An 18,907-nucleotide genomic window follows, 5' to 3' on the forward strand; every position below is an offset into this window, starting at 1 on the left:
TGAGACTCCCTATGGTCCATCTGAAACAGGAGTGTTTGTTGGGTAATTGATTTTTTTCGAGACAGAGTCTCACTCTGTCACAGGCTGGAGTGCAACAGCTCAATCTTGGCTCACTGCAACCTCTGCCTCCTGGGTTTAAGTGATTCTCCCACCTCAGCTTCCCGAGTAGCTGGGATCACAGGTGCATGCCACCACACCTAGCTAATTATTTTTGTATTTTTAGTAGAGACAGGGTTTTGCTGTGTTGGCCAGACTGGTCTCAAACTCCTGATCTCAGGTGATCTTCCTGCCTCGGCCTCCCAAAGTGCTGGATGTTGGGTAATTTTACAAGCAATTTTCATTGACTTATAAACTGATTTATATATATATATATATATATACATCATCTTTACTTAAAAAATGGAAAATCACCACACTTTTTTTTACATTCCATTAAATTTATTTCAAAACCTTTTTCTTTCCCTTTTTCCTTTTTTTTTTTTTTTTTTTTTCCTATTTTTGGAGAAAGGGTCTGGCTCTGTCCCCCAGGCTGGAGTGCAGTGGTGCAATATCAGTTCACTGCATCCTCTACTTCCCAGGCCCAAGTGACCCTCCTACCTCAGCCTCTTAAGCAGCTGGGGCTATAAGCATGCACCACTATGGCCAGCTAATTTTTAAAATTTGTTTTGTGGGACCTTGCCATGTTGCCCAGGTTCATCTCGAACTCCTGCATTCAAGTAATCTCCCTGCCTCGGCCTCTCAAAGTTCTGGAATTACAGGCATGCGCCACCACCCCCAGCCTGCTGTTTTTCTTAGTGGCAAGTGGGGGACCCTCCATGGCTTCCCCAGTCCTTGGACTAAAATCCTTACTCTGACCTGAAGACCTCACATCTGATCTCTGCCTGACTCTGACCTCATTCTGTCCACTCTCCTGGAAACCATTCCTGGCATTGGTGGCCATACTAGTCCTAGGATCTTTGTACAAACAACCTTCTGCTTCCCCCACCCTGTCCCACCCTGCCCTCTTCTAGAATGCTCTCCAGCCCCAGCTCCAGCCCCTCCTCCCCTGCCTCCTTGTCCTTTGGGTCTCAGCTCCCGTGTCCTCCCCTGGCAGATGGGTTTTACCTTCTTCTCTGTTTCTGAGGGAGCCCCTGACCTCCCACCCATAATAATCAATGACACCATATTATTCTTTCTGTTAGAACTTGTCAGATGGTCTTATTATCTTGTTACTGTCTTTTGTGCTTGGGTTATCTGTCCCCCCAACCCCAGCCCTACTAAAAGGTGAGGTCTACAGGGCAGGGAGGGGACACCACTGACTTTGCCTCACCTTGCAAAGTGCCTGGCCTGTAGTGAACACTTCGTAGCACTTAATGAATGAATACACTGAGTGGTAAAGGGCCTTTTCATGCTTCTGTCTCCAGGGCTCAGCTGGTGTGGCTGCCCCTGGTTATGGGAGGGCTGGTGAAGGAAGAGCTCCCTTCCCAAACCCCTAACTGTGAGTGTGCACAAACTCATCCTGACATGGCAGGTGTCCTGTGGCTTAGCCAGCCTGGATTAAGGGACAAAGCAGAAGGTGGGCTTGAGCCATGGTAACAGAAGGCTGAAGATCATCAAATACCACAGAGAAGGACCTACCTGAGACCCCAAGGTCCCCCCTTCCCAGTTCCTGCCACTTGGCATAATCATTCTCCCATTTGCCTGGCAATTCACGAGCGTGATCTCATTTCTAATCCTTACCACAACTATACTGAAGTACATTTTCTTCATATTACAGAAAGAAACAGTCTCAGAGAGTTTTAAAAACCACTCCCGTCTTACAAGTAGTAAGCAGTGGAGCCAGGATTTGAACCTCAGACCATGCACTGGGGGTTCTTGCCTCCACAAACAAACCTGGAAGAGCTTCCAGAAGCATCCTGAAGTGGTCTCCAGTGCGGTTTGCCATGGAACTCAGGCCTCAGGCCAGAGCAGGCTCCCGCTGGGCTCCTCTGCCCCCATTTCGGCCTCTCCCTGTAACCAGGTCTGCCTCCCCTCCACTGGGAAGCTCTTGAAGCCACAGATTGGCACCATGCTTCTTAAAGATCCTACTCAGGTGTCTCAAGTCTTTGGTGAGAAGGTCGAATTACACTCTCAATCAATATTTGTTAATAAATACCACCTTGCAGCTGGGCATGGTGGTTAATGCTTGTAATTCCAGTACTTTGGGAGGCTGAGGTGGGAGGATCACTAGACCCCAGGAGTTAGAGGCTGCAGTGAGCCAAGATCGTGCCACTGCACTCCAGCTGGGGCAAGAGAGCAAGACCCTGTCTCCATAAAATAAAGTCGGTTGGGAGTGGTGGCTCATGCCTGTGATCCCAGCCCTTTGGGAGGCCAAGGCTGGCAGATCACTTGAGGTCAAGAGTTCAAGATTGACCTGGTGAAACCCATCCCTACCAAAAAAAAAAAAAAAAAATTAGCCGGGTTTGGTGGCGTGTGCCTCTAATCCCAGCTACTTGGGAGGCTAAGGCAGGAGAATTGCTTGAACCAGGAGGTGGAGGTTGTAGTGAGCCATGATTGCACCACTGGACTCCAGCCTGGGTGACAGAGTGAGACCCTGTCTCAAAAATAAATAAATAACTACTACCTTGGCATTTCCTATAAAAATACATTTTTTTCCCCTATAAAAATCTCAGTTCTTAGTCAGCTGGGGAGGGTTTGAAAGCATCTCACAGGCACCAAGCCGCAAGGCAATCGGCCCAGATCCAATCACTTTCTGGAAATCATTTGAAAACAGAACCGGGAAATCTGCCTTTGCTCCTGATTCTGTCACTACCCTGCTGTAAGACTTCGTTCTCACCTCTGCTTCCTGGGCCCCAGCTTCCCTGTTTCTGAAAAGAGGGATCCCCTCTCGAGGTCTCTTCTCGCTTTCCATAATATTGATTGCCTGCTGCCTGCTAGGGATACCGCCCTGGGCTCCCGGGATAGGCTGGAAGCTGGAAAGCCTGGGGAGGAAGGAGCCTTTGATACTACAGGGGCCGAGTTTTTGACACTTGCCGGCTGCCAAGCCTCCGTTTCCTCCGGGTCTAACGTTCTGAGCTTGTATAAATCCCCACCTGCACCCCTCAAATCCTTCCATCAGACTAGCGTCATGATCCTTTAAAAGACCCAACTCAGAGTGCCTGGAGTTCCCCTAGTGTTTGCGAGGCCCCTTCCCTCTCTCCTGGAAGCCTCCTGCTGATCTTCTCCACTGGACGGAGTGCGCGGGAGTGCCAGAGCCAGTCCCAGAAAGGACCCAGGCACGGGGACACCACGGGGAGGCGCCGCCACTCCTATGTGCGGGACCCTGGCGCCCCCGGCTCGGCCCCCGAGCTCCCCGGGATCACCTGCGCGGGGCGGGGCCGGGGGCGGGACCCCCGGGCGGGGGCGGGATCCGCAGGCTGGCAGCGCCGGGCGGCGGCGGGGACCCAGGCAGGGAGCGCGGCGGGGCCGGCGGGAGGCCGAGCGGGGCTCGACAGAGCAGGTAGGAGGCGCCTGGCCGCCGGGGCGCCCCGGGCTAGGGGGAGCGAGGAGCGGTCCGGCCCAGGTGCGGCGGTTTTCTGTCCACCTGCCGGACCCGCTGGGCGAAGGAGGGCCCGGGGGTGAGGACCAGGGGTCCCCCGTCTCGCCCCACCTCTGTTGGAGGAAGTGCCTGAGGTCTGCGCGGGAGGGCGTTGGTCCGGGGTGGTGGGAGGGAGGCCATCATCTCCAGGTCGTTTCCTTGTCCCCTCCCCACCTAAACCTCTGGCGAGGGGCCTAGGCTCGCTGGAAGAAAAGGGAGTCGACCTTGACCCTGGCTGGAGGTAAAGGCAGCTTTTACTCACTTGAAGCCTTGACCGCCTCACCTGTTAGATGGACACCTTGTTGGGTCGGCCCTATGCAGAGGCCCCTTCTGAAGATCTGAGATCCCGTGAGTTGAAAACCCTTGGCAGAGAAAACCCGGGGTACTAGTTCAGATCAGCAAATTCAGCTGCATGTTTGGAGGGGCTCGAGGGTCGCTCATCCAACAGCGCTTCTGAGGAAGAATACAGAGCGGATGCAGGCAGCCTCCAGTTCTCTGGGTGTCTTTGTGGGAGGAGGAGATGGCTGTGTCAAATATGAAGGCTGGATTAGAGAGACCAAGGAAGGCCTTGAGCCTGAGAGGAAGATTCCGGAAAGCTCCTTGGAGGAGGTGGAATCTTAGTGGGGCAGGGAAAGGATATCCCAGTGGTTAGAGCAGTGCTTTGGAGTCCCTGCTTCCCTCAGCCATGGGTGTCCAACAGTCTTAGACAAGTCCACACTTTCCTCTATGGTTCAGTTTGACGTGCTCCTTAAATGAAACAATTTCTCTGACAGATTGAATCAGATGATTCATAAAGTGCTTAATACAGGGTGGATATCTAGTAGGTACTTAATAAACATGAGCTATAATGTCTTCGAGACTGCAGCTCCTTGGAGGCAGGGATGACGCCTATTTGGTTCACCCTTGTATCCCCAGCACCAGCATGGTGCCCGGCATGCAGTAGGTCTCAATACATATTTATCCAATGAATGAATGAATGACTATGAAGTACAATGCTTGGCACAAATAGTGAATTTACAGATGACTGGTTCTAAGAGGTGGCTGTGGATACGGGAGGCAGTGGTCTAAGTGGATGGAACAGTTAGAAGCATAAGCCCAGAACAACAGATTATAGGCACCCCTCTTATGGTGCATGTGTGTATATGTGTGCATGCTTGTGTGTGTGTTGGTGGTGGTAGCAGAAAGTGACAGGCACAGCCAGAGCACCAGGAACGTGACACCCTGGAATCCTGAGTCCCAGCAGCCCATGGGAATGGATGTCAATACCTTTCTCATGTCCTCTAAGTAGGGAGAGGGGATGAAGGGCAGTCAAGGGACAGCAAAGGACCATGAATGCCTGGTGGGAGGGGAGGAGGAGAAGGGAAGGGAGTTCCCTTGACCCATTCATGGTGTGGGGCATTCTTCATCTCATCCCTGCCGGGCTCCGTTCTGGCTGAAGCCAAGGTGAGTTGCAGGAAGGAAGCATGGTGACCTGCCAGCCATCCGAGGCGTGTGCAATGAGCTGGGCATACTGTGAGCTGGGCATATAGTGAGCTGCGCTTGAGGAACTGGCTGGGCTCTGTGGGAATCTGGTGTAGTGGTTTTCTATCAATGACTTATCCCTCAGACCAGTTCCTGGGCTCCATATCACCATGTGGACTGTGGCCATTCCTGCCTGGAGCCAGGAAGGAGCTGTGTCCTTGAGGTAGAGCCACTGTAAGCACAGCTAGTTTTAGTTTTGTGACGTCCTAGCAGGCAGCTGCACTGAGTTTCCATCTCCCTGGGTTGACCAGGAATAGGTGAGAAGCAAAGGTCTAAAGTGGAGGTGGAGCCTGCAGGAGCACATCAACAGCCGGGAGGTGTGGGACCCCTAAGAGGCCAAGTTCGAGCTTCTCCTTGTAGCACCTTCCATAGTTGCCAGCAACCCTTGTTTAATATCTGTGTTTTGCCCTAAGCTCTAGCAACACAGGGAGCAAGGCTGCCTTGCTTCTCACTGTGTCCCCACCTAGCATGGCATCTGGCTCACAGGAGGTGCTCAAGGAATGTTTGTGGAATGCATCAGCCCAGGCTGAGGACAGGGCTCTTGGCTTTGAGAGAGGAGATTCTGATGAAACTGACCATGAGCTTTTTGTTTCATTGTGTGGTCCCCACCTGTCCCCATCCCCTCTCTCACATTTGGTACCTCCACCCTCTCTCCTACCATCATCAATGCCTTTTCTCAGAGAAGGATCTAGTGCTAGACATTTATATCTGAGGGGGAGGCCTCACACTATGTCGCTGTCCTGGGGCTCCCAGCGAGAAAGTGACGTCCAAGCTGATCCCCCATCCTGCTGCTCCTGGGACACGGGGTCATGGTGTGTTAGAGGTGACAGAATTTCTACAGGTAGTGTAATGCACCCTCACTCTCAGGGTTTGCAAACCAGGGTCTGGACATACCGTTCAGGGTCACGTAGGTTGGGGGAGACCATCGTCTCCTAATTCCAAGTGCTTTCGAGACTCAGTAATCAGTGAAATTCTCTGGGAATTGTAAATGCAGCAGCACTTCCCTTTATTTTTCAGTCTTCCAATAAATTGGGATGAAAGGTTAAAAAGAAAAAGAAAGGTAAAGTGGATTTTAAGTTGTCCAATAAACTCTTTTAATTTCTTAAAAAAAAAAAACCCGCATGTATAATGAAAAGAAAGATCCAAAATTACATCTAGTCACCTGACTTTTAAAAAGGTATATATTTGATATTGAAGGGAAATGTCCAAAACAGAACTTCTGCAACTTGGGCTAAACCTGTGCTGGCCGGAAGTGCCTGTGTTGAGATGTCCACTTTGCATGCTGCTGTCCACGGGCCTCTGAAGTCCGCCCAGAAGCAGCGGCCGGTTTGTTTCTCTTGGATAACTCCCAAGCTCTGTGCTATTTCCCTTATCGGGTTTCCCATCTCCATCCAGCCAGCCTCCTGAGGCAGTCGTTGGCATCTCGGCCCCTGGAGTCCCACTCTTTGCTTTGGGACCTAGCAGGATGGATTTCTTGCTGGTTATACTGAAACGAATTCATAATCAAAAGTATAGATGCTAGGTGGGCAGGAGGAGGCAGGAAGAAGGAAGGCGAATGAGCCCCAAATGAAAGAGCCAGCAGTGAGTCTCTGTGGATTCCTGAGCAGGGCAGGGGTGTAGGTGAAGCCGAGGGGGTGGAGCCGGAGCCTGAGCTGGACGGTGGGGCTGGACTTCTCATGTGGTTTGAAATTCCCCAGGGTAGTGGCGGCAGTTTAGCCTAAGGAAGGAACAGAGGGTGTGCCAAGCTCTAAGACAGAGAGGCTTGTTCTCCAGCTGGATTCAGGCCTGTTCTGAGGGGCCTCCTGCCTGGGCTGGACACACCTGAACTGTGGGGGCCCTCATGGGGCTGGTACCTGCTTGGTGCCTCTGGGCTTGGAAGGCTTAGTTCCAAGTAATAGCCCCGAGGAAGCAGAGAAGAGCAGGGCATTAACCCCTCTACTCTGCCTCAGGCCACATCACCTCCCTGAACCTCAGTTTCTGAATTTAACAAGAGATAATAATAGCCTCTGCAATCACTTACTAAGAATTTGTTTCCTGGCCAAGCGTAGTGGCTCATGCCTATAATCCCAGCACTTTGGGAGACTGAGGCAGGAGAATTGCTTGAGCCCAGGAGTTTGAGCTCAGCCTAGGAAACATAGTAAGATCCCATCTCTATAAGAAAATTTTAAAAGAATTTGTGACTGGGCATGGTGGCTGACACCTGTAATCCCAGCACTTTGGGAGGCCAAGGCTGGTGGACCACCTTAGGTCAGGAGATCGAGACCGTCCTGACCAACATGTCAAAACCCCTTTCTACTAAAAATACAAAAATTACCTGGGTGTAGTGGTGAATGCCTGTAATCCCAGTTCCTTACTCAGGAGGCCGAGGCAGGAGGATTGATTGAACTTGGGAAGTGGAGGTTGCGGTGAGCCAAGATCATGCCATTGCACTTCAGCCTGGGCAACAAGAGTGAAGTTTCATCTCAAAAAAAAAAAAAAAAAGAAAGAAAGAAAGAAAAACAAACAAAAAAAACCCCCAAGAATTTGTTTCCCTTTGCCTCTGAAGAAACTTGTGTCTGGGGAGCTACCTTTTGGCGCAAACAACTCAGGATTTAAAAATTCCTCCCGTGGTTCTCTCATCATTGGTTCATGCACTTGTCCGTTCACTCAGCCCACCTCTTCAGTGCTTGCTAACACCTGCACTGGGAATCCAGAAAGGGCTCTTTTTGCTGCCTGTCTGGTTTCTTGCAGACCAGAACACAGGAGCCTCGCTTTGAAGTTTTGATCTGTTCCTCCACCTGGCGTATTTCCTCAATCTGTCATGTAATAAAAAACAAATGTGGGCCTGGAGTGTGCCTCACACCTATAATCCCAGCACGTCAGCAGGCCAAAGCAGGAGGATTACTTGAGCCCAAGAGTTTGAGACCAGTCTGGGCAACATAAGGAGACTCTGTCTCTACAGTTAACAAAAACTTTAGCAGGTGTGGTGGTATGCACCTGTAGTACCAGCTACTGGGGAAGCTGAGGTGAGAATCACATGAGCCCAGGAGGTTGAGGCTGTTATGAGCCATGATGGCACCACTGCACTCCATCCTGGGTGACAGAGCAAGACCCTACCTCATAGAAAAAAAAAATAGCAATTGTGTGACTTTTCCCATAACTGCTGTGCCCAACCCCATGACCCTCCTGGTGGTTTCCTAAGGTTTCAACTTGCAGTTGGTGGAGGAAGATAAATGGTTAACTTGCTTGCTGAGAGCTTCGTAGGTGCCCACATAGTGCTGAATGCAATGGAGCCCTGGCCCTTTAACATCCCCAGAGATGAGTATTACTGTTCCATGGTGCCCTTGGGATGCGTTCTCACTTCCCTGAGCCTGGGGCACTTTTGCCTTCATGGGCCACATGCTCCATAAGAAATATGTAAAATTGTCTGGGCACAGTGGCTCATGCCTGTAATCCCAGCATTTTGGGAGGCCAAGGCGGGCAGATCTCCTGAGGTCAGGAGTTCGAGACCAGCCTGGCCAACATGGTGAAACCTCATCTCTACTAAAAATACAAAAATTAGCCGGACATGGTGGCAGGCACCTGTTATCCCAGTTACTCAGGAGGCTGAGGTGGGAGAATCACTTGAATGGGGAAGGTGGAGGTTGCAGTGAGCCGAGCTCCCACCATTGCACTCCAGCCTGGGTGACAAGAGTGAAACTGTTTCAGAAAAAGAAAAAGAAATATTTACAATTATATTTATGACTGCATGGGCATATCAAAACACCTTCTTCAACCTGAAAGTCAGTTTTTCCTCTGGATTTTCAAAGAAATAAAAACATTTTTTGTGGGACCCTAAAAGTACTCTGGGCATCATGCCACCTGCACCTAATGGAGATATGGGTCCTTCAGCCAACAAGCAAAGGGACAAAACTCCCACCAGGCCCATCGTTGTGGAAGCTCTAACCTCACAGTACTGCTTTGAGCAAGAACGAAGGAAGGGACGGATGAAGAACTGGAGAAGGGGACCAGTGATCTAAAATCTTAACACTTTTTAATGATATGAATAGTTCCTCCTGGAAAGTGAAGCTTGGTTTGTGGGTTAGTTTGTTTCTTTGCCTTGCTGCTGTTTACTTCAGCTTTTTAAGAGCCACACCTGCTCAATCCTCTTCCTTTGAATGTTCTATCTCCTAAGGGTAAATGGTTTGCCCAGAGGATGAAAAGCCAATTTATTTATTTATTTATTTATTTATTTATTTTTGAGACAGAGTCTTGCTCTGTCACCCAAGCTGGAGTGCAGTGGCACTATCTCAGCTCACTGCAACGTCTGCTTCCCAGGTTCAAGTGATTCTCCTGCCTCAGCCTCCTGAGTAGCTGAGATTATAGACATGTGCTACCACGTGGCTAATTTTTGTATTTTTAGTAGAGACAGGTTTTCACTATATTGATCAGGCTGGTCTCGAACTCCTGACCTCATGATCTGCCCGCCTTGGCCTCCCAAAGTGCTGGGATTACAGGAGTGAGCCACCGCACGCAGCCCCATTTATCTTTTTTCTAAGCAACTCCAAGTTCCAACCTAATCCCCAGTAACAGCATCATTAGTCACAATAATAACAACAATAATTAACATTTTTGAGAGCTTTCAGCATGCCAGGCTTTCTACGAATCATTTCCCAGCCTTGTCTCCTGAAAGCCCCAGGAACCCTATAAATGAGTGCTATTATCAACTCCATCTTGCAGATGAAGAAACTGAGGCTGGGAAAGATGAAGTGAGTTGCCCAGCTGGCAGTGCCAAGATGGATCCATATCTGTTAGTTTGTTGCAGAGTGTAACCTCCCTGAGGGTGAGGACTGTGCCCTGCTTCCCACCATCTCCCTATCACCTGACGAAATGCCTGCCACATACCAGCTCTCCATGTGAAATCAATGAATGTTGGATAGACCCCAGAGCCTGAACTCTTACCGTTTCCACTGTCCTGCCCTTCAGGGATGCTTACCTGCTTTGTGTCCCCTGCTTCTTGTCTTGAAACAATCACTTCCTGTCACTTTAGTGCAGATATTGGCAGCTACAGCCTGGGTGGGCTAGGACAGCTCAAAGCCCTGTTGGAGTGAGGAATTATAAAAGCAGGCAAGGGATCAGGCATTGATTCTCCCACTAATGCCCCTACAGTCCCACCCCCACCCCCAGCTAGGAAATCTCCCAAGCAGAGTCTATCTCCTGCTGAGCCTGCTTCTCTCTGGGAACTAACTTAAAAATGAAGCTGGCAGAGTGCCAGGCAGAAACACCAAGGATGCTCACATGGCTTCCTGCCCTGGGGCTCATCCCTTCCCTCTCCTTATGCCCTTTCTCTGGGCACATTACCAGACAGAGAGCTGGCATCCCCTGGGGACCATGAACTCACCTCCCAAACAATGAGACACTTGAGAAGTGCAGGTACTACAAAAGAAAGAGAAATCAACCACATATGCCATTCAAAGCGGCACTCTCGAACAGATAGACCAAGACTTTAAAGTAAAGTGTGATGATATTTCAGGAGATAAAGGAAGAAATGCATGAAATAATGCAAGAACAAGAAGTCACAGGTGCTTCCTTTTCTCAGCATCAGTGAAGCAACAGTGGCCAAAATGAAATTCAGTGACTTCTGAAAGTCAAGAAATCTTTGTGACTCACAAGAACCATAAGCAGTATTTTTATTTATTTATCTATCTATTTATTTATTTATTTATTTATTTATTTGGAGATGGAGTCTCGCTCTGTCGCCCAGGCTGGAGTGCAGTGGCACAATCTTGGCTCACTGCAACCTCTGCCTCCTGGGTTCAGGCAGTTCTCCTGCCTCAGCCTCCCGAGTAGCTGGGACTACAAGCACGTGCCACCATATGTGGCCAATTTTTGTATTTTTAGTAGAGATGGGGTTTCACCATATTGGTCAGGCTGCTCTTGAAGTCCTGACCTCAGGTGATCCACCTGCCTTGGCCTTTCCAAATGCTGGGATTATAGGTGTGAGCCACAGCACCTGGCCCATAAGCAGTATTTTAGTGTACTTTCCCATATTTACAGGAAGATTATGTCTTCTCCTCTTTCCAAAGAGCTGAGACAGAAATATAATGTTCGATCCATGCCCATCTGAAAGGAGGAAGAAGCTCAGTTTGCACAAGGACACTATAGAAGTCGGCAAATTAGCAAAGTGATCCAAGTTTATGGGAATAAATATGTTATCTACATTGGACATGTGCAGGGGGAGAAGGCTGGCCATTTGCCCTAGCAGGGCGCTTGACCTTGAACAAAGACTACAGAAAGATCCCTGAGCAGAAAGCTAAATCTCACCACGTGGGAATGGAAAAGGGCAAATATAAGGAGAACGCATTTGAGAAGATGTAGGAATGAAGTAATCTTACCTAGAGCTTTCATTAAAAAAAAACTGCAATGAACAGGAAAAAAAGAAGAGAGAACCAAGCCAAAACATTTAGCTATGAAAAATTTAAGATTTAAAATAAAAGACATAAGAGATGGCCTGGATATCAGGATGGATACAACTGAAGAATTTGCAAGTAGATAGGATGATCAGATTGATAATTATCCCCAAAAGCAACAGGCAAAGAAACATAGACAACAAATAGAAAAGAAAAGCTGAGAGAGACCAGGCACGCTGGCTCACGCCTGTAATCCCAGCACTTGGGAGGCTGAGGCACATGGATCATTTGAGGTCAGGAGTTCGAGACCAGCCTGGCAAACATGGTGAAACCCCATCTCTACTAAAAATACAAAAATTAGCCAGGTGCGATGACAGGCACCTGTAATGCCAGCTACTTGGGAGGCTGAGGCAGGAGAATCACTTGAACCTGGGAGGCGGAGGTTGCAGTGACCTGAAATCATGCCACTGCACTTCAGCCTGGGCAACAGAGTGAGATGCTGTCTCAAAAAAAAAAAAAAGTTGAGAGAGATGGAGAGTGCAGATGAGGAAATAAATAATTGAAGAAATAATGGAGATTTAAATATTCCAAATTCTTTTTTTAAATGAAAGGTCTCATAGAGTAACCAATAGTAGAGAAGAATAAGGAAAAATTCACACATAGATATCATGGCAAAAATAAGAATATGAAAGACCAGGAAGAAGAGCAAGGAGAAATAACAGATGATGTACAAAGGAGCAGGAATCAGGCTGGCGTCGTACTTCTCAACAGCAATACCCGATAAAGGAAGTGAAAGAAGTGATGTCATTAATCATTTTAAAAAAGAACTCTTTCAATCCAGAATTTTAAAGCCAGCCAATTTTTCCTTCAAACATGAGGTCATAATAAAAATATGCTTAGGCAAATAAAGCCTCAGAAGGTGGAATACACAAAGACCCACATTGAAAATACTCTTGCAGGAAATAAATAATTTAAAAAATGTTCAGGAGATGCTGCAAGAGCTGGGGAAGTCAGGCTTCAGTGCAAGAAATAGAAACAGTACTTGGCATTTTAGGCAGAAGTGGATTTTATACACCTAGTTTGTTTATTTTTTTTAATATCGGAAATGCTAGAGGCTCCCAAAATGCTGCAGAACTGGCCAGACTGGGGAGCTACAGCATCTACCACAACCAGTAAAGTGGAGGATCCTCAAGGTTGCCCTGGAAATTGAAGCTGAACTTGACAGGGAACTGTTGAATTCAAGGACATATACATTTTGGATCCAGGGACCTGGAAGCTGATACACTGTAACTACCCAGATATTGGAACCCAGAGTCTGGGTACCAATGTCACTGCAACACTTGTTCATCTTTTCAACAAGGAGAGAGTGAGCCCTAGGGGCTTGGACAGTGTGGGAGGTGACACTGTCCAGCTGGAATTTAATTACACTGATCTAGTTTATCTAATTTATGTCATTGTTACCTTCTATTAATGGCAAGTGACACTGGTTTTCCATTTTTAGAATTGATAGAAGAGTGTGTGTGTGTGTGTATGTGTGTGTGTGTGTGTGTGTGTTTTGAGACAGAATCTCTGTCACCCAGGCTGCAGTGCAGTGGTGTGATCATGGCTCACTGCAACCTCCACCTCCTGGCTCAATCAATCCACCCACCTCAGCCTCTCAAGTAGCTGAGACCACAGGTGTGCACAACCATGCCTAGCTAATTTTTTTTTTTTTTTTTGGTAGAGATGGGGTCTCAGTATGTTGCCCAGTGATAATGGTTAGGCTTTGCATCCCCACCCAGATTTCATCTTGAATTGTAATCCTCTCAATCCCCACTTGTCAAGGGAGAGACTGGGTGGAGGTAATTGAATCATTGTGGTAGTTTCCCCCATGCTGTTCTCATGACAGTGATGAGTTCTCACCAGATCTGATGGTTTTATAAGGGGCTCTTCCCCCTTCGCTCGGCACTTCTCCCACCTGCCGCCTTGTGAAGAAGTCACTTTGCTTCCCCTTCTCATTCCTCCGTGACTGTAAGTTTTCTGAGGCCTCCACAGCCATGCTGGACTTGGAGTCAGTTAAACCTCTTTCCTTTATAAATTACCCAGTCTTGGGCAGTTCTTTATAGCAGTATGAAAATGGACTAACACTCCCAGGCTGGTCTCTAACTCCTGGGCTCAAGATCCTTCCACTTCAGCCTCTCAAAATGCTGGGTGTGAGCAACTGTGCCTGGCCATTTCTGACATAGTCTACTGGTCTAAGCAGTCATAGGGCCCACCCAGATTCAAGAGAGTAGAGAAATGGACTCTGCCTCTTGGTGTGGGCAGTGTTTGGGTCACACGGGAGGAGAGAATGTGGCATGGGAGATATTATTTGGAAACTCCAATTTGCATAGCTGGGAAGCACTGGTGAGTTTTGGAGGCAGGAAGTTGCTCATTCTGCCTTGTGGGGGAAGGGAGGAGGAGATAGGAGCTAGTGGAATGAGACGGAGGCAAGTTCACGGAAGACTTGATTGGCGCAACAGATAATTAGAACTTTATTCTGTAGCAGGTGGGAAATGATCCTTGATATTGGAGCAATGGAGAAGCCATGCAGAAAGCAAAGGTCTATAATTCTGATTCCTCAGCAAGTGGCTCCCCAGGGAAGAGGGTGGAGGCTTCTATTCCTTCACAGTAACGTATCCCAGCCCCACAGTGGCGTAAGAAACACACTGCCTCGAATCTACTAAGCATTTATTATACAATTGTATGCTGGGTACAAGGCCAGGCCAGGCACTGCGGAGGTGCGTCTATGATTCATAAACCTGAATCCCGGAAATTCCAGTCCACAGCTTCTAGATCCCCTCTTGGATGCCTCATGGCCCAAAAACTCTTTGCCGGGACAAATATCCTGGCTTTTGACTAGAAAAATATCCAAGTCCAAGCAATGTAAAAGTACCAAGGAGGCTGTGACTAGTCCCTTGAGTCTTCACGGGGCTGAGGGGGCTGTGATGGCCCAGGCCCTGAGCTCAGGGAGTCAGACCCCAGAGAGTTAAGTGTATGTTTGAAGCCAACCTATCCTCAGATACCTGCTTAAGTCTGTTTCTTCCATGCAGCCTATATGCACACATGCATTGACTAATTTATTCATTCATTCAAGTGCCTTCTCAGTGGCAGGCCTCGTGGTGAGTGCTGGCAAGATAGCTATAACTAAGGCAGGTCTGTCCCCAGGAAGCACCTAGAATAGGAGGAAGCCAGAACTGGCTACTGATGACAACACTTTCACGGAGTAAGTGCTATAACTAAGACACCTGTGAGATGCTGTGAAAATTCTCAGAGGAGTCTGGCCGCCTTGAGATAGGAGGAGAAGCTTTGGGCAGGTCTTGGAGAGAAAGGAAACTGACATTATCAGTTCCCACTATGGCCCAGGCATTCTGGTAGGGGATAGTGCGCACTGCAAAGCGACTAATGCACACAAAGCCCTTCACAGGCCTGTCTATAAGGCAAGGCTAAGTGATTGACACTTCGTATTAACAGTTATCATCTCCTTTCAGTGTCATAACACGGAACTAGAGAGGAGTTGCGGAGCCTCCTTTACAGTTGAGGGAACAGGCTTGGAGGCTAAGTCGTGAGCCAAGGGGGACACAAGTAAACTGGAATTCAATCCCCAGTTTAATTCTAAAGCCTGTATCTCTGTCTACTCTACCACCTTTCTAGTTCATGGAGGAGGGAAGGAGTGGAGGACATTCCCAGAGAGGGGACACATCTTGGGGAAAACTCAGTAGCCTCAGGGAACCAGGGTGTGAAGTATGTGGGTGCCCAGAAGGGGTGGGAGAGGCGGCAGGAGAGAGGCGACGGGGGCTGAATACCAGGTAGAGTAGGAGAATACCAGGTGGGGTGGGAGAAGGGGCTTGATTCTGTTCATAGGGAGAATTGACTGAGGGTTCTGTGACGCCCTGGCCACACTAGAATCTCTCCTTCCAGGTCACATTCCCATGACCGCTTGTCACCTAATTAGGCACCAGCTTCCAGGCAGGTCTGCGTCTGGAACACGGGGCAACTCGCAGCCCAGAGCTTCCTCCTTGTCACGGCCTCCTTCTCAGGCTGTGATGTTTGCTCAGAATCTGAGCCCCGGGGCAGAGAGCACAGAAATATTTATTTATGTCACTGCCAACCCTGCCTCCTGGAGGCCCCCCGAGGCACCTCACAGAGAAGCTGAGTTACATAAATCGGAGTTGACACAGCATCAAAGAGAAGGAAACAAGAGCTCGTTATTCCTTTTTCTCCATCTTAGACACATTCAGAAACTGGATGGCTTGACATTCCCCTCTGTTCTTCCTCCCCCGCCTTACTGGCCTGGGGTCCCCAGGGACCTTGGTGGTGCAAGATCCATTGCTGATTTTCACTTCGATTCTGGTGTGGCTGGGCATTTGAGATCTTCCTAGAGGTGGAAGAGGGGAAAGAAGGAAATATATGAAAGGGCTGCTTTGTGCCAAACACTGCCAGAGGCTTTATATCTATTATTATTATTATTAAACAGCAACCCCATGAAGAGGGTCCTGTTCTTACCTCCACTTTACAGAAAAGGAGATGTAGGCACAGAGAGGTTAAGTAAGTTCCTGAAGGTGACCCAGCCGAGCCAGCTCGGTCTGGCTCTGACCAGCTGATTCATTTTCAAACCTCGCAAACTGAGTCCATAACGTAGGGATCCTTGTTGTTGTTAGAGATGAGGGTCTCATTATATTGCCCAGGCTGGACTCAAACCCCCGGGCTCAAGAGATCCTCCTGCCTCAGCCTTCAAGTAGCTCCGAATAAGCCTTCCAAGCAGCTAGGACTACAGGTGTGTGTTACCAGACCCAGCTCATAACGTAGGGGTTCTTGAGAACCCACTGTGTGCTAGTTTCTTACTGTGGAGGAAGTTCTTCTACAGTTTGATTCCCAGTGTATTTTTTTTTCTTTTGGAGACAGAGTCTCAATCTGTCGACAAGGCTGGAGTGCAATAGTGAGATCTTGACTCACTGCAACCTCCGATTCTAACGATTCTCCTGCCTCAGCCTCCCAAGTAGCTGGGATTACAGGCATCTGTCACCATGCCCGGCTGATTTCTGTATTTTTAGTAGAGACAAGGTTTCACCATGTTGGTCAGGCTAGTCTCAAACTCCTGGACCTCAGGTGATCCACCTGCCTCTGCCTCCCTAAGTGCGGGGTTACAGGCATGAGCCACCATGCTTGGCCCCAATATATTTCTTGAGTCTAGGCTGCACTCCGGCCCTCCCTGGGCACTAGACTTCACTATGCTAAGACCTTCACTCTCCCACCCACTCACCGAATCTCATACTTTCCTTCCCTAATGTGCCCATTCCCACCCCCGACTCCCCAGACTTCACTCCCCTTGTTCTTCCCAGCTAGACTGGCATTCTTCCCTTCCCACCTCAGAAAGTCCCAGTAAAATAATAATAATAATAGCAATGTTCATTGATTGAGCAGCAGCAATAAAGTGAAGTGGTCAAAAGCATGAACTCTGGTGAACTTGAACTAAGTTCCATCTAGTTCTGCTGCTTTCACTGGCTACGTGACCTCAGGATACTTAGTCTCTCTGGGCCTCAGTTTCTCTACCTGTACAATGGAGATACTGATGCCCACCTCCTAGAGCTGGCATGGAATGAAATTAGTTATACAAATAAAAATTTATACAAATAAAAAATTATTTATGAAGTTTTTAGAAAAGTGCTTGGCATATAATAAGTGTTCATTAAATGCCCTTCTTATCTTCAAGCCCTCAATACATGGAGCAGACTCTGAAGTCAGATTCTCTGGGGTCATGTCCTTCCTTAGTTGGTGACCTTTAATAGATTAGTTAACCTCCTTGGGCCCCAGTTTCCTCACTTAAAAAAATTCTTTTGAGACAGGGTCTTGCTCTGTGACCCAGGCTGGAGTGCAGTGGCACAATCACTGCTCACTGCAACCTTGAACTCCTGGTCTCAAGTGATCCTCCCACCTCAACCTCTAGCTGGGACTGCAGATGTGAGCCACTACACCTGGCTAATTTGTGTGTGTGTGTGTGTGTGTGTGTGTGTGTGTGTGTGTGTAGAGACAGGGTCTCCCTATGTTGCCCAGTCTGCTCTTGAACTCCTGAGCTCAAGCAGTCGTCCCACCTCGGACTCACAAACTGCTGGGATTACGGCGTGAGTCACCATGCCCAGCTAGAAATTTTAACAAACAGTATACTTTTTGCTTAGAGTGGAGAGACAATCAAATACGCAAAGTTAGACCCCGTCTCTACCAAAAAAATATTTTAAAATTAGCTAAGTGCAGTGGCCTGCACCTGTAGTCCCAGCTGCTTGGGAGGTTTAGATGGGAGGATCCCTTGAGCTGGTGAAGGCAAGGCTGCAGTAAGCCTGGGCAACAGAGCAAGACCTCATCTCAAAAAATAAATGCATACATAAATAAACAAATAAACAAGCACAAAGTACTTAGCAGGGGGCTTAGCACTTGAAACTAAGTACATACAACCTATTATTGTATTCCTGGGATTCAGACCCAGGTCACTCTGACCCCACAGCCGCAGAGTTTAATGACCACATGGTGCCACTCAAATTCCACTGTTCCAGGCGGCCTGCCCTCCCCCGGCCCCTGCCCAGCACCCTCAGCCTCTGAGCTCACAGCACCTGTGTGTTAGTGTCACATCTGCCTCCTGGGGATGCAGACCACACATTAGGGGGAAGGCACATGCCAGATGTCCTGTGCCCAATCCTTGCTCAGTGCCACAGTCTCTGGTTCATAATATATGACTGATGAATATTTCCTGAACGAATGGACTAATTAATGTACTAACAAATGAATGAGTTGGTGTTGGTAGGACAAGGATGTGGGTGGCAGACACTTACCACCCAGTCATAACTGCTCCTTCTGAGTGCCTCGTCTGTGCCCATGCTGGGCATGGGCTTCATGTTCACAGTCCCGCTGGAGCCTCATCAAACCCCATTCTGCTTCACACCTAGGGACACTGAGACTTATCTTGGAGTTCTCAGCAACCGTGGGCATAAAGCAAAGAGAGAAGGACGGAGTATCATTTGGTGTTGTCCAATATAATATGAGCCACATATGTAATTATAAATGTCCTGGTAGCCACATTAAAAAAGTAAAAAGATGGCCAGGCATGGTGGCTCATGCCTGTAATCCCAGCATTTTGGGAGGCTGAGGCAGGTGGATCACGAGGTCAGGAGTTCAAGACCAGCCTGGCAAACATGGTGAAACCCTGTCTCTACTAAAAATCCAAAAAATTAGCCAGATGTGGTGGCATGTACCTGTAGTTTCAGCTACTCAGGAGGCTGAGGCAGGAGAATCACTTCAACCCAGGAGGCAGAGGTTTTGGTGAGCAGAGATTGTGCCATTGCACTCTAGCCTGGGTGACAGAGCAAGACTTTGTCTCAAAAAATAAAAAGAAATGGACTAAATTTTGATATTTTATATAACCCAGTATATTCCAAATATGAGCATTTCCACA

The 18,907-nt window shown here is 48.4% G+C and overlaps 1 protein-coding gene across 1 annotated transcript in view; it reads left to right on the forward strand.

Moving 5' to 3' along the window:
* Window positions 1–3,428: 3,428 nt before the first annotated feature.
* Window positions 3,429–18,907, forward strand: part of NCMAP (non-compact myelin associated protein) — a 57,586-nt gene continuing 42,107 nt past the window's right edge. Inside the window, exon 1 of the mRNA XM_002750429.6 lies at window positions 3,429–3,478. The gene's annotated coding sequence lies outside the window, so the exon portion shown is untranslated. The remainder of the gene's footprint in view (window positions 3,479–18,907) is intronic.

Source organism: Callithrix jacchus, chromosome 7 (assembly GCF_049354715.1).
Source record: "Callithrix jacchus isolate 240 chromosome 7, calJac240_pri, whole genome shotgun sequence".
In the NCBI taxonomy this organism is placed as follows: Eukaryota; Metazoa; Chordata; class Mammalia; order Primates; family Cebidae; genus Callithrix; species Callithrix jacchus.